Below are 12,411 nucleotides of genomic sequence, written 5' to 3' on the forward strand. Positions count from 1 at the left end.
TGGTCTAGTCTTGAACCACAATCCTCAGACCTCAGCTTCCTGAGCAGGTGCGATTACAAGCCTGAGCACTGGAGCTCAGTGCACCTGCCATTTGAATCCTCATTTCTTTTTCTTTTTTTAAGTTGATATGACATTTTATTTTGTTAGCATTTTGAAGTGCAACCCAACACTAAAATGAGCACTTCTTACCTTATTTAAATAAGATTTTAAGCCAAAGAAGGTTCTATCCTTACAAGTAAACTTATTGATTCAATAAGGATATAATTAATACTGAAATACATAGTAACTTCTTGAAGGGTGAAAATAAAGTGAACAAATTTGTGTGTATGCCAGTGCTAGGGTTTGAACTCGGGGCAAGGGTGATCTTCACTAAAGGCTAGTATTCAACCACTTGCACCACACCACCAGTTCCATCTTTTAGGTGATTAATTGGCAAAAGCACTCAGGAACTTTCCTGCCCAGGCTGCCTTGAACCCTCATTTCAGAGCTCAACCTCCTGAGAAGACAGGATTACAGGTGTGAGCCACTAGAGACGGCCCAGAATATGTTAGTTTAAAGCTCTGTTTAAACAGATGATCACATTAGACTTCCTTTATGAAGAGCCAAATTATTACAGAGTTCTTCAAATGCACCTCTGATCCCAGGAAAAGCCAAGAAGTTAAATTATTTCAAAATGTAGAAAATAGACATTTTCCTCAAGTTCTCAAGGCTAGTACCAAAGACCTTCCAAATGACCCCCACACTCCAACCAGGACAGGAAGCTGTTGCTCATCAGAGGCTGTGACTTCCGACTCCCAGTGGGGCTGGCGAGGGGATGGTCTGAAGGGACTCTCATTAGGACAGCGGTCACGCCTGTGTGCCTAGGTCTGGGGAAGTGAGTGCCAACAGCCACCTACTCACCAGTGCAGGATGCCGCTTCAGGCACAGGATGATGTCTCCTTGCTTTTCAACAGCTTCTTCTAAGCTTGAAACAGTCCTGAATCCCGTCTCTGAAGGAGTACTGCTAGGGTAAGCGTAGATTTTTTTCTTCTTCAAGAACATCAGGTTGTGGTTTAGCTCTATTAAATCTCCCAATTTTCATTGCATACAGGAGCAGCCGGGTGAGCGAGCAGATGAGCTCCAGCCCAGGGTGGTGAGGATGAGGAGAAGGAACAGCCAGGTGAACTTGGGGAAGGAGTGCTGCAGGCCCAGGAGGAGGAGGAGGGCGGTGTTCCGGCTGAGTGGATGGTGAAGGCGAGGCTTTTATGATGTCTAGCGGATCGGTATAACGCCTTGCTTCCTCGCTTTGCTGTGGTGACACTGGATGTAGCGCTCGAGGCACACGTGCAGAATCCACAGGCTCACGTTTCCCAGGATTGTGACCGTCTGAACGTTCAGTGGGTTTGTGTCATTTCCTGGGCGCTTGTCATCATCGTTTGGATGGTTGGAGGTACAAAGCACACCTGTTAAAACTGCTAAAGTCACGAACACCACATGTAAAACCAAGAGAAGATGTGCTCTGAGGACCGTGGGGACCGGCTGGAACTGGGTCTGAAGTGAGCCTGCAGGCAGTGCTGGGGGGAAGCTGGGCACCCAGAGGGGCTCATCTTCTACACTCTGGATGATGTCCACCATATCATCCTCCATCCAGCTTCCTGCCGCCATTTCCTGACACGGGGAGACCAAGCCCCAGCCAGGCCCGGCCCAGCCTCCCCGCTGTGCCTGAGCACCAGGGCCCCTCGGAAAGTTACCTCCTCATTTCTCAGAATAGAAACACTTGGACACCTTGTTCTCCATGGGCCTGCCAGACAGGGAACCCTGGCCCGCTGGGGCCTGCCGGGGCCAGGCGGGGGTGGGGCGTCCAGGCCGTGCCCTGTCCCCCAGGCCAATCTTTACCCTCCTCACATGACTCTGGCTCTTCTCGGAGTTCCAAGTTCACATCCCCAAGAGCACCTCAGCAGGTCATCAAAGGCCTTGTACAAATCCAGAGCCTGGCCAAGGTCGAAGATGGACCCAAACTCCCAACCTTCAGACCAGGACTGGTCAGGGCTCTGTTCTTTGCTGGCCAAGCTGGGAATCAGAGACTCCTCTGTGACTGTCCCCTTATCCCTAGGTGTCCTTGGGGAATCCCTGTGTCACAGCTAGCTCTGAGGAGGGACAGGAAGACTGGTCCCATGAGCAGCTGCCCGTTGGGCCACAGGTTGCTCACCCACAGGTTGGTCAGCAGTGCTGGGTGGATCCCAGCAGGGCCATCCTGTCTCTAGACCATCATGACACCCAGGCCTTGTGCCCTCCACCCCCCCCCCCGCCACAGGGCACCGGCTTGGTCCCCTCTTCTCTGTGAGGTTCCAAGACCCCCCTTGCATGTGGAAAGGAGGAGCAAGCCAGAGGAGGAAGGAGACATGGGTTTTTGGTTGGCCGAGTCTCAGGCAACTGCTGGATGGGCCCCAGGGTGAGCCTTGGAGCCAGTCCACCAGGGCGGCCGTCCCAGCCAGAGCAGGAGATGTGTCTCCACTGCCCACAGTCCCTGCTGCCCCTCTGCCTGACTCCCTGGGCTTTGACCAGCAGCCCAGCAGGCTGCAGGTTGCCTGCTTGGACTCCATCCTGGCCAGGGCAGGGAGGTTTATCTTTTTGAAGGTGGACAACTGAGTGGCTTCTATTGTTTTGTTATTCTGAGTGAAGCTGCTGCTGCGAGCTTGTCTATGTAGGTGCGCAATCTTGGATGCACACCCATTTACTTTGGGCACAGATCTATCGGTAGAATGGCTGGCTCTGTGGGCAAATGTATGTGGGGCCACTGGAGAATCTGCCAGCTTTTCAAAGTGGTATGGCCATTCGGAGATGGGTGTTTCTCCTAACATGTATGGTGGGCAGAGCCCATTGGTGTCGCAGCCCTTCTGGCTCCACAGCTAGCAGAAGTCCCAAGGTAGTGGTTCAGTAGCAGGTAGTACCTGCTAGGTGTTAGAGCTCCGGAGCAGATGAAGCCGGCCCCGAGCTGCAGCTCAGCGGCAAGCAGCACCTGCCAGTGCGGCAGCTTCACAGTGCTGCTCTTCGCTTCATCAATCCCATCCATGAATGAAGTCCATGGAAAAGGAAGGGTGAGTATGAAGGACTTAATTCAGAAGGGAAGAATCTGTTGAAGGTCTTTGCTTCTCTCTCTCTCTCTCTGTCTGGGTTTTTTGTTTTAAATCCCCTAGGCTGTTTGGAAGGGGGCATTTTTTATTGTTCAGGTCCTAAGTTGTTAATTCCCCATCAGGACCCTTCTCTCAGAGTCTTGGGAAGGCTGCTGAACCCTGGGGGACTCGAAGGGGCGGGATCGGGACGTAGCAGGGTGTTCCGCTTCCTGCTGGAATCTGTGTAACCACTGGTCTCTTCTGCATCTGGCCTTCGCACTGCCAGGCCAGCCAGGTGCTCTCCTGAGACCCTGGGTCCTCACTCACCAGCCCTCGCAATTCTGTTCCCCACCAGTGAGCGGCGCCAGTGTCCCTGTGGGCATTTCTCGCTGTGTTTCTTGCAGTTGGAGGGAGTCATCGGTTCTTATCATGGGTTTATGGGAGTCCTTGCTGTATCTGGGGTGTGAGCTATTGGTCTTACTTAGGTATTGCAACTATTTTATCTCTGGGGCTCATGTTTTCCATTTATTCGGTGCTCGAAGTTGGTCCTATACTTGGATGAGAGGAATTCAGTGTCTTCTCTTTCTCTGACAGGCTGCACATTTTGTGTCCCAGGGGACTGCCACACGTCCCAAGACTACACAGATCTCTCCCTACGCTTCCCACTGCTGCTTAAAATGCTCGTGTTCACATTCAAGGTGGTGGACCATCTCGAAGTAATTTTTTAGGCATAGAGCACGTCTTACCCCAGGTCTTGCATTGGGCAGGTTCCGAAACATGGCCAGGGACGGGGTGGGAGGAGGCCTTCGGCCCTTGGGGTCCAAAGTGAACAGACACCCAGGCCCTGTAGCTGTCTGCCATGTCCAGCCGCAAGAAGAAGGAATTCTCCCCTCTGTCTCTAGCGCTCGAGGTAGCATTGTTACAGTTTAATGGGAGGATAAGCCCTGAACTTGCCTGTCGTAGGTATTTGTCCTGTTAATAATTTTCCAAGCAAAGAATAGAACTGAGGCGGCACCTAAAAATAGTTCCATCCTAATTTGGCTCAATCTCCAACTTCCTAATTAGAGAAAGGCCAGAGTTTCTTATTTATAAAAGTGTTTACTCAGGTTGTTTCCAGTGAGAGGGAGAAAACGAACAGAGCGGGTGTCGGGTGTGAGGGGAGGGGTGACCACAGGCCCCAGTTCCACACACCGGCCAAGGCCAAGTCCGTGGCAATCACCCCAAGATGTATGAGCATCAATTAGGGGGCAATCAATCATACCACAAGTGAACAGATGGTTAACGGAGACGCTAATGCCATGCTAATTTGTTTCATTTAGAAGGAACATTTATGGTAGCCGTGTCTTCTGCAGCCTTCTCTTCGTGACTTGCCATCGCAGGGGCCGTTTTCTCTCCACCTTCGCCCTCTGGGGAGAAGAGTGATAAAGGCATAAAGGCACCCGGAGTGTGGTGGTGTCTGGGATGGACAGGCGAAGCTCTCCCTCCCCATCCCCCGCAGTACCGTCAGGGCCCTGCCTCTGAACACCGCTCACATGTTCCCACTCCACGTCTTTCAGGTCATCTGAAGGTACCAGGAGGAAGGAGCCACCGGTGCCTGGCCTGGGAAGAGGTGGGACAGGGCCCCATCGGGTCCCGTGGAGGAGATAATAAGAGGGCCACTGTGCTGCCTGCCACCCAGTGCGACCCTCACCGGACAACACAGCCCACGCTGGCCCTGGGGCACTCGTCAGCCCACCCAACAGGTGCTCATCATTGCCCCCTCTTGGTGACCCAGGGCGCTCCAGGGAGCCAGATGGATGTGCTTGGCCTCAATGGGTGGGGGGCACGGATGGCCTCCTGGGAGGTGGCGAGCAGAAGCAGAAGAAATGTCTCCCGCACACACCCTGACCAGTTTGCGTACCAAGGACCCCCGGCCCTTTCCCAGAGCAGGTCTTGATGAAGGCACTACGGATCCTGCCAGAGGCCCAAGTGGGATGGAAGGTTCTGGGGGGTCACGGAAGGCCTGAATCCTGCTTTGAGCCTGGGCCAAATGATGGCATGGGTTCCAGTGGAAGGACCCTTCCCAGGGCCTCCCAGGCCTCTGCCTCGGTGCAGGCTCCATTTCCGACAGGAGGGAGCTCCCCGGTCGTGGGGCGGTGGGGTAGGGACCCGGGCCGGGGGGCGGTGGGGTAGGGACCCGGGCCGGGGGGCGGTGGGGTAAGGACCTGGGCCATGGGGCGGTGGGGTAGGGACCCAGGCCCTGGGGCGGTGGGGTAAGGACCCGGGCCGGGGGGCGGTGGGGTAGGGACTCAGGCTGGGGGGCAGTGGGATAGGGACCCAGGCCCTGGGTTGGTGGGGTAGGGACCCGGGCCGTGGGGCGGTGGGGTAGGGACCCGGGCCGGGGGGCGGTGGGGTAAGGACCTGGGCCATGGGGCAGTGGGGTAGGGACCTGGGCTGGGTGGGGCGGTGGGGTAGGGACCCGGGGGGTGAGCACATTCTGCCTGGTTGCGCACGCATTTCATTTTCCTTCAGAGCAAGCACGCTCTACTAACAGGCAGATTTTAAATGATGGCTTTATTACTCCCGGGGAAAATCGTGGCTGCGCTAAGATGATGGGGTTAGCGGCCGCTGGTAATATCTTCTAAATTTCTTTACGAGTGCCTGGACATTGCTTTTTCAATGGTTATGTTTGAAATGTCTAACAGCAAAAGATGGTGTTATGGCTATGCGTCTCTTCAGTCAGTGAGGCATAGGGCTGGGGAAGGAGAGCAATCCGCGAAGCCAGTGAAGCATAGGGCTGGGGAAGGAGAGCAAGCTGGGGCTTGCTTGTCTTCCAAATCATATGGGTTCATGCCTTGTAACCACTGTCTTTCTGTAACTACCCAAACAGACAAACAGACCCCAGAATTTGCGGACATACGTCTATGCTTTCCAGACAACTGCAGATGGAAAAGTATGTAAAATGTGGTCTCATGCTGGTTGTGTAGAGACTTTCTCCCTGTTTAGTTCCTAAACAGTACAGGACAGCAGCTATGTACACATCATTTACACATTGGATATTACAAGTTATCTACAAATAATTTAAAGCATATGGAAATGGGTGTGTAGGATCTATACAAATATGACACCATTTTGTAGAAAAGACTTGAAGATCTGGACTGGGCTGTCCATGGGGGTACCTGGGACCCGTTCCCCACATGTGTGAGAGGGCATTGCATGTGCTTTTGTGTGCTCCAGTGGAGGAGGGTGATGGGAGGAGCACTTGGGAGTTCTGTCCTCTTTCTCCTGGTGGGGTGAAGAAAGGGCCTGGGTTGGAAACTAGGCGTCTTGCTCCGAGGGAGAAGAATACACACTTTTAGCATTTGTGAGCTAGGAAAAGAAAATAAAATATGAGCAGAACATCAAGCCCCTCGATGAGAAAATTAAAGTACATAAAATATTTATCCATTTGGCTTCGTGGCGGCCAGCCATGCGTGCAGGTTGGAACGCAAAGTTTCTGGGCACAGCTCCGGTCCCTCCCCTTCCCAGAGATGAGCTCAAGCAATTTAGTAAATGGGAACTCGATGCAGGGTTCATTTTTCACATTCCATTACTGTTTCCTTTCTAATACTCTTTTCAGTACGAATTTAAAAACAGAATGGGAGTTGGGTCTCAATCATTATTCTCTATTAAGGGGAAAAATGTTGTGCTGCTGGGGTGGTGGTCAGGACCCCACAGGGGACCTCAATCCCCAGGGCAATGGCCTGCTTCTGACCTCTCCCATCTTTTCCCTTTCTCTCTCCATCCTGCTCCCCACAGCTGGCCCTTGGAACCCCACTCTGTCTTTGCTCCTGAGGTGCCCGGGGGGACTTTGAGATGTCGCTGATGACACTCTGACCATGAGCAGCTGGATTCCTGGCATAGGTTCGTACCTGCACAATAAAACACCTGTTATGGCTGCAGCAGATACATAAGCATCTGCGATGAACCGCTCAGCAAATCCAAAAATGCACTGAGAAGGACTTCAAGCCTGTGCCCAGTGGCAGACCATGGAGATGGAAGAGGAAGGGCAGCTGGGTGGGAAGGCACTCGGGTCCTGTCATCTGTTCAGAGGCTGAAGGTACAAGTAGACAACAGGCAGACCATGAAGAAAATGGAACTCAAATCCACAACTTCCACCTAGGAACTGGCCCAGAGAGAACATCCTCTAACCACAGTGACTTGCTCAGGGAGCACCCCATTATCCACAGTGACCAGCTTGAAAGGCAGAGAGGGGAGTCCCTGAGGGAGCAAGAGAGCAAACAGAGAGCTTGGTGTAGACAGGCCACAGCCTTGAGGAAGGCTTGTGTGAAACATGGGGAACAAAAGGTGAAGGAAAGGTGTGGAGGTGGGAGACAGGAAGTGGAGGTGGGAGACAGGAAGTGGAGGTGGGAGACAGGAAGTGGAGGTGGGAGACAGGAAGTGGACACAGAGCTTCATGGGTATGAGGCAGCAGAGATGGGTGAGTCGGGGGGTGACTTCTATGCTTCTGACAAGAAAGACCGCAGGAATCATGCTACCTTTCATGGGGGCCTGGGAAAGGAGGAGAGCTGTTTTAGCCAGCTGACCTCAGAGGTGGGTGGACCTTCATCAGGAGTGGAGTACCAGCATCGCACCAGACAGGACAGGTCTGGAGCACCAACAAGGGTGGTTTCTGGGAGAGGTGACCAAGAACCTACATCTTTCACCACCTCTTCCACAGGACTGTTCTTGGAGGGTCACTCTTACTGTTGCTAGCCACTCGTGGTATTAACTTTGGGTCTGAAGTGTTTCTCAAATGCTCATGTGCTAAACACTTAGTATCCACAGGTAGATTATTGGGAGGCGCTTGGACCTTCTAAAAGTGGAGCCTACCGGAAGTGACATCACTGAGGGGTGTGGCCCAGAAGCCTCCTTTTTCTGATTCCCCCTGCCTGGCATCCATGGGGGGAGGAGCTTTGTCTCACTGCTAGATCTTCGCTGTGATGTTCAGCATCACCTCCATACTAAGAGCAATGGGGCCAAGAGACCACAGACTGAGGCCTCTAAAGCCACCAGCCAAGATCATCCTTTCCTCCTTTAAGCTGATTTTCTCTGGTGTTTTTCATGTAGTTGGCAGGCTGGCTAACCTGGAAGATTGGAATTGAGACATACTGCTGCTATGGCTCTACCTGATCATGTGGGTCAGAAGACTAGAGAATCAGTTTGTGGGAAGTATTTGGAAGCATTTGGAAATGCGGGCTAGAGAAGCCCCAGACTGCTGTGAGTTGAGCATGGGTGGATGCTCAGAAGACTAGAATACTACTGGCAGTGTGGACAGTAAATTATGTGCTTAAGATGTTTCAGATGAGAAAAAGAATTCTATCAGGAATTGAACTAGAGACCATGCACATTACATTCTAACAAAGAATTTGTCTACATTTTGTTCATTCCCTGAGACTCTGTGGGAGGCTAGGCTAAATGTTGTGGACTAATTAGGTGGAGGAAACTTTAAGAGTAGTCCAGCATTCAGGTAGAGTCATGGGTATGGCTGGTTGCTTTTAGCTAGATTTAAAGTGAAAATAGGAATAAAAAAAACAGCAGAAAAACTATCAGAAGAAGAATGCATTAAAGTTTGGGCCTAGGAGGGTTAACGAGATAAATGAAACTCGGAAGTAACCATTTGGCTGCTAAGATAATGGGAAACAGGCTCTCGGGGCATCTTTGGAGTAAGCAAGGCTACCTCCATTGCAGACTCAAAGTTGGAGACTTTATTTGAAAGGCGTTGTTTTGAGAGGAGCCATGGGTTCCTTATTACACAGGGACATGTAGGAAGTTTTCCCTCCAGGATTCATTTCACTGTGATCAGCCATCCAGGCACTCAGAGGTCTCTTCAGCCTTGGTACAAGAGGACCTGGCAGCTGCTCAAGCTGGGTCCAGATCCTAATGTTGTCCATGGGGTGCTGGCTTTGCTGGCATTCAAACTATTCAAAGCTGGGAGTCATGGTTATTTACACCAAAATTTCAAAGGAAAGCCAAGCAGTAAGTAGCAGGGTCTGCAGTTTGGAGAAGAGGGAGAGAATGATTGAAAGGGTAACACTGATCAAGAAACATTATATTCATAAACTGACATGTTGGAGTGAAATCCCTTTGTGCAACTAGTTAAAGATAAAATAAGATTAAAAGAAGAAAGAAAAAATGAAAGAGCCAGGCGCTGGTGGCTCACACCTGTAATCTTAGCTACTCTGGAGGCTGAGATCTGAGGATCCCAGTTCAGCATGGGCAGGGAAGTCTATAAGACACTTATCTCCAGTTAGCTACCAGAAAACTGAAAGTGGCACTGTAGCTCAAAGTGGTAGAGCTCTAGCCTTGAGTGCAAAAGCTCAGGGATGGCACCCAGGCCCTGAGTTCAAGCCCCAGGACTGGCAATAACAAAATAAGAAAGTAGTGGGCCAAGAATCTATGCAAACAGCCCTTAAGAATGTGATGTATGAAGCTTTGAGAGAGAAACAGGCTGCAAAGGAGACCCCAGGAAGTGAGAGATGTCAGAAGTGTGGGACATCTTCTGGGGAAAGCTGCTTTTCGTGATTAGCAGGCCATGAGACAGGCCATGTGGGCTGCAGCCAGCAGGGTCATGAGGTAGGACTGCCCAAGATCTCTGGGCCCCTTATCCCCAATACCACATTTCCTGGATTCCACCATTGAGCTACAGGATGGGGGAGCCAGCTTCAAAAACCGGAGTCTGAAGTCAGTAGATGGGATCAAACTGGCCTTGCCTGCCACCCATGAGTATACTTTAGCCTAAAGTCTCCCCATGGGTCTGTCACAGGCCCTGGATACTATACTCTGGGAGCTTTTGCCCATGTGGTCCAAACTAAGGAGGGATGTCTACTTGGGGGACCTGTAGAAAAGCCATGGTTCAGAGACCTGAGAGAGCATGCTAGGTCAAAAGAAGCCAGACCGGAAGTGAGCACAAGTCAGTGTCCAGCAGGACTGGGGCCAGCAATTACAGCTGTGGAGACATGGTAGGTGGGAGCAGCCGGGATGAGAAGATATGGTGGGCCAGCCTGGGCAGGCAGCTGCTCTGTCTTGTCTTTGGCCTCAGAGGCTATGGCCCAGTTTAACTGTCCTCTTTATGTGGTTGTATCTAGGCTGCTTGCCTAGGAGTGAGACTGGCCCCTGGTGTCTGCTGCCACTGTCAATCACTCAGCACACGTGGACTTTAGTCAGTGAGACATCTGCCTCATGCCACAGCCTCCGAACCCATGATACAGATGCTTATTTTCTTCTCACGAGGTGTGCAAGCAATCTCCTGGCTCTGGGTCACTTCCTGCCCCCACCCCTGCCCCGTTCTCAGCATAGACCTCATTACTTTCTCTAGTACTTCACATCCTGTGCTTCTGTGGGTTGAATGAGGCAGGAGAAGGCTCTTCCTTCCTGCTGGTGGTCTTTCTTCTTGCTGTTACTGGTCATGGCGATGGCGGACTACCGGTCGTAGTAGCAGTTCTACAGGGCAGACATCTTTTCTTCCATTACTGGATCAGGAAACTGAGGCTCAGAAAGTTTGGAATGTCCCTGAGATGTATTACTGATGTCTCCACTGGCACAGGAGGCAGTACCCCCCCCCAAGCCTGGGACTTGTCACCTGGCCATTCTGAACTCATGACTGTTGGAAGAGGAAAATCACAATGTGGTGGTGTGGTGCTAGGCAAGCAGGGCTGTGATCTGGCTCAACCAGAGTGGGTTCTGGTGATGGCAGTGAGTGAGACTCTCAGCACTATGTACCCACCTGCCAGGCGGAGGCAGCAGAGGGAGTGTAGGTGAACTCTAGGGGGATTATTGACGAAGAACTTGAAAGAGTGTCCTACCGGACAAGCCCCTCTTTTGTTGGCCTTTGGTCAAAGTCCCTGCCTCCCTCACCCCTTCCTGGCACTCAACCTCCTCGCCCCACAGAGCAAGTCTAGGGTGTGGCACCTCTGAGCTTCACACTTCCCATCTCCGGCCTCCTGGCACAGAGGGTTCATTGAGCTGCTGTTGAGTTTACATCTTGGATTGGCATCTGTTTCCTGGGAGCAAAAATCATTTAACAGCTCTAATCTCTGGTCTGCTGGTTTCATTATTTAAACCAAAATGAAATGTGACCCAGAGTGAGGAAAAAGACCAAGTGAGCAGCTGAGCGCCGTAATGAGGCATTACAGCTCGCCGGAGGAGCCTCAGCCCCTCCCAGAACGGATCAGGAGCCCCCCCAGGTGGGAACGAGACAGAAATGACGGTTGCCAAAGCCAGCCAGTGGGAAATCTAACAATAATGGCACATTTTGGAAAGAACAAATCAACTCCCACATGATTCTGACTACGGTAGTCCCGAGCTGGAGGCCGGGCCCCTGCAGCCTGCCAGCTCATTACCATGCCGTTCCTGTTCCCAGCCCTGGAGGGCTTTTTAATCAGCCTCTGAGAAGAAGTCCAGGATGCCTCTCAGCTTGGCCAAGAGGGCAGGTCTGGGAGTTGGTGGGAAGGGTGTGCCTGGGCCTCCAGTGGCCCATCCTCATGTGTCACAGGTAGCTTGGAGGACCCTGGGAGACGGGGGGACCCCTGGAGATGGGGTGATGGCATCACCAATGTGGGAGCAGAGGGTGGTCTGAGGAAAAGAAAGGCAAAGCCAGGAGTCAGGGAAGCAGGAAGGAGAGAGCAGGTGATGACCTGACTTGACTCCTAGTGAGGCAGCTGTGAGTTGATCCTAGCTCCCTTTGTCACCACAGTTGCTGATCAAACAGGCCCATTTCCTCCTCCTCTCTGTCCACTGGCTTGATTTGTTCCCCCTTTCCCTCGCCTATCCAGCATAGCCCATCTCGCAGACCTAGCTCAGTTTCCCCTTCAGGATATAACAGTGATAATGTGGATGATGATGGTGGTGATGAAGGCATTATGGTGATGATGATGGAGATCATGACGGTGGTGGTGATGGTGATGGTGATGGTGGTGATGGTGATGGTGGTGGTGTGGTGATGATGGTAGTGGTGGTATTGGTTGCTGGTGGTGATGGTGGTGATGGTAGTGGTCGTGGTAGAGGTGGTGATGGTGATGGTGGTGGTGATGATGGTGATGGTGGTGGTGGTGGTAGTGGTGGTGATGGTGAGGATGGTGGTGATGGTGGTGGTGGTGATAGTGGTGGTGGTGATGGTGGTGGCTGTGGTGGTGCTGGTGGTAGTAGTGGCTGTGGTAGTGCTGGTGGTGGTGGTGGTGGTGGTGATGCTGGGGATGGTGGTGGTAGTGGTGGTGATGGTGGTGGTGGTGATGCTGGGGATGGTGGTGGTGGTGGTGGTGATGGTGGTGGTGGTGATGCTGGGGATGGTGGTGGTGGTGGT

At 52.2% G+C, this 12,411-nt stretch overlaps 1 pseudogene; it reads right to left on the minus strand.

Moving 5' to 3' along the window:
* Window positions 1–846: 846 nt before the first annotated feature.
* On the minus strand, window positions 847–1,644 carry LOC105997226 (annotated as a pseudogene).
* Window positions 1,645–12,411: the final 10,767 nt, after the last annotated feature.

The sequence above is a fragment of the Dipodomys ordii genome, unplaced genomic scaffold, assembly GCF_000151885.1.
Source record: "Dipodomys ordii isolate 6190 unplaced genomic scaffold, Dord_2.0 Scaffold6, whole genome shotgun sequence".
NCBI classification, from domain to species: Eukaryota; Metazoa; Chordata; class Mammalia; order Rodentia; family Heteromyidae; genus Dipodomys; species Dipodomys ordii.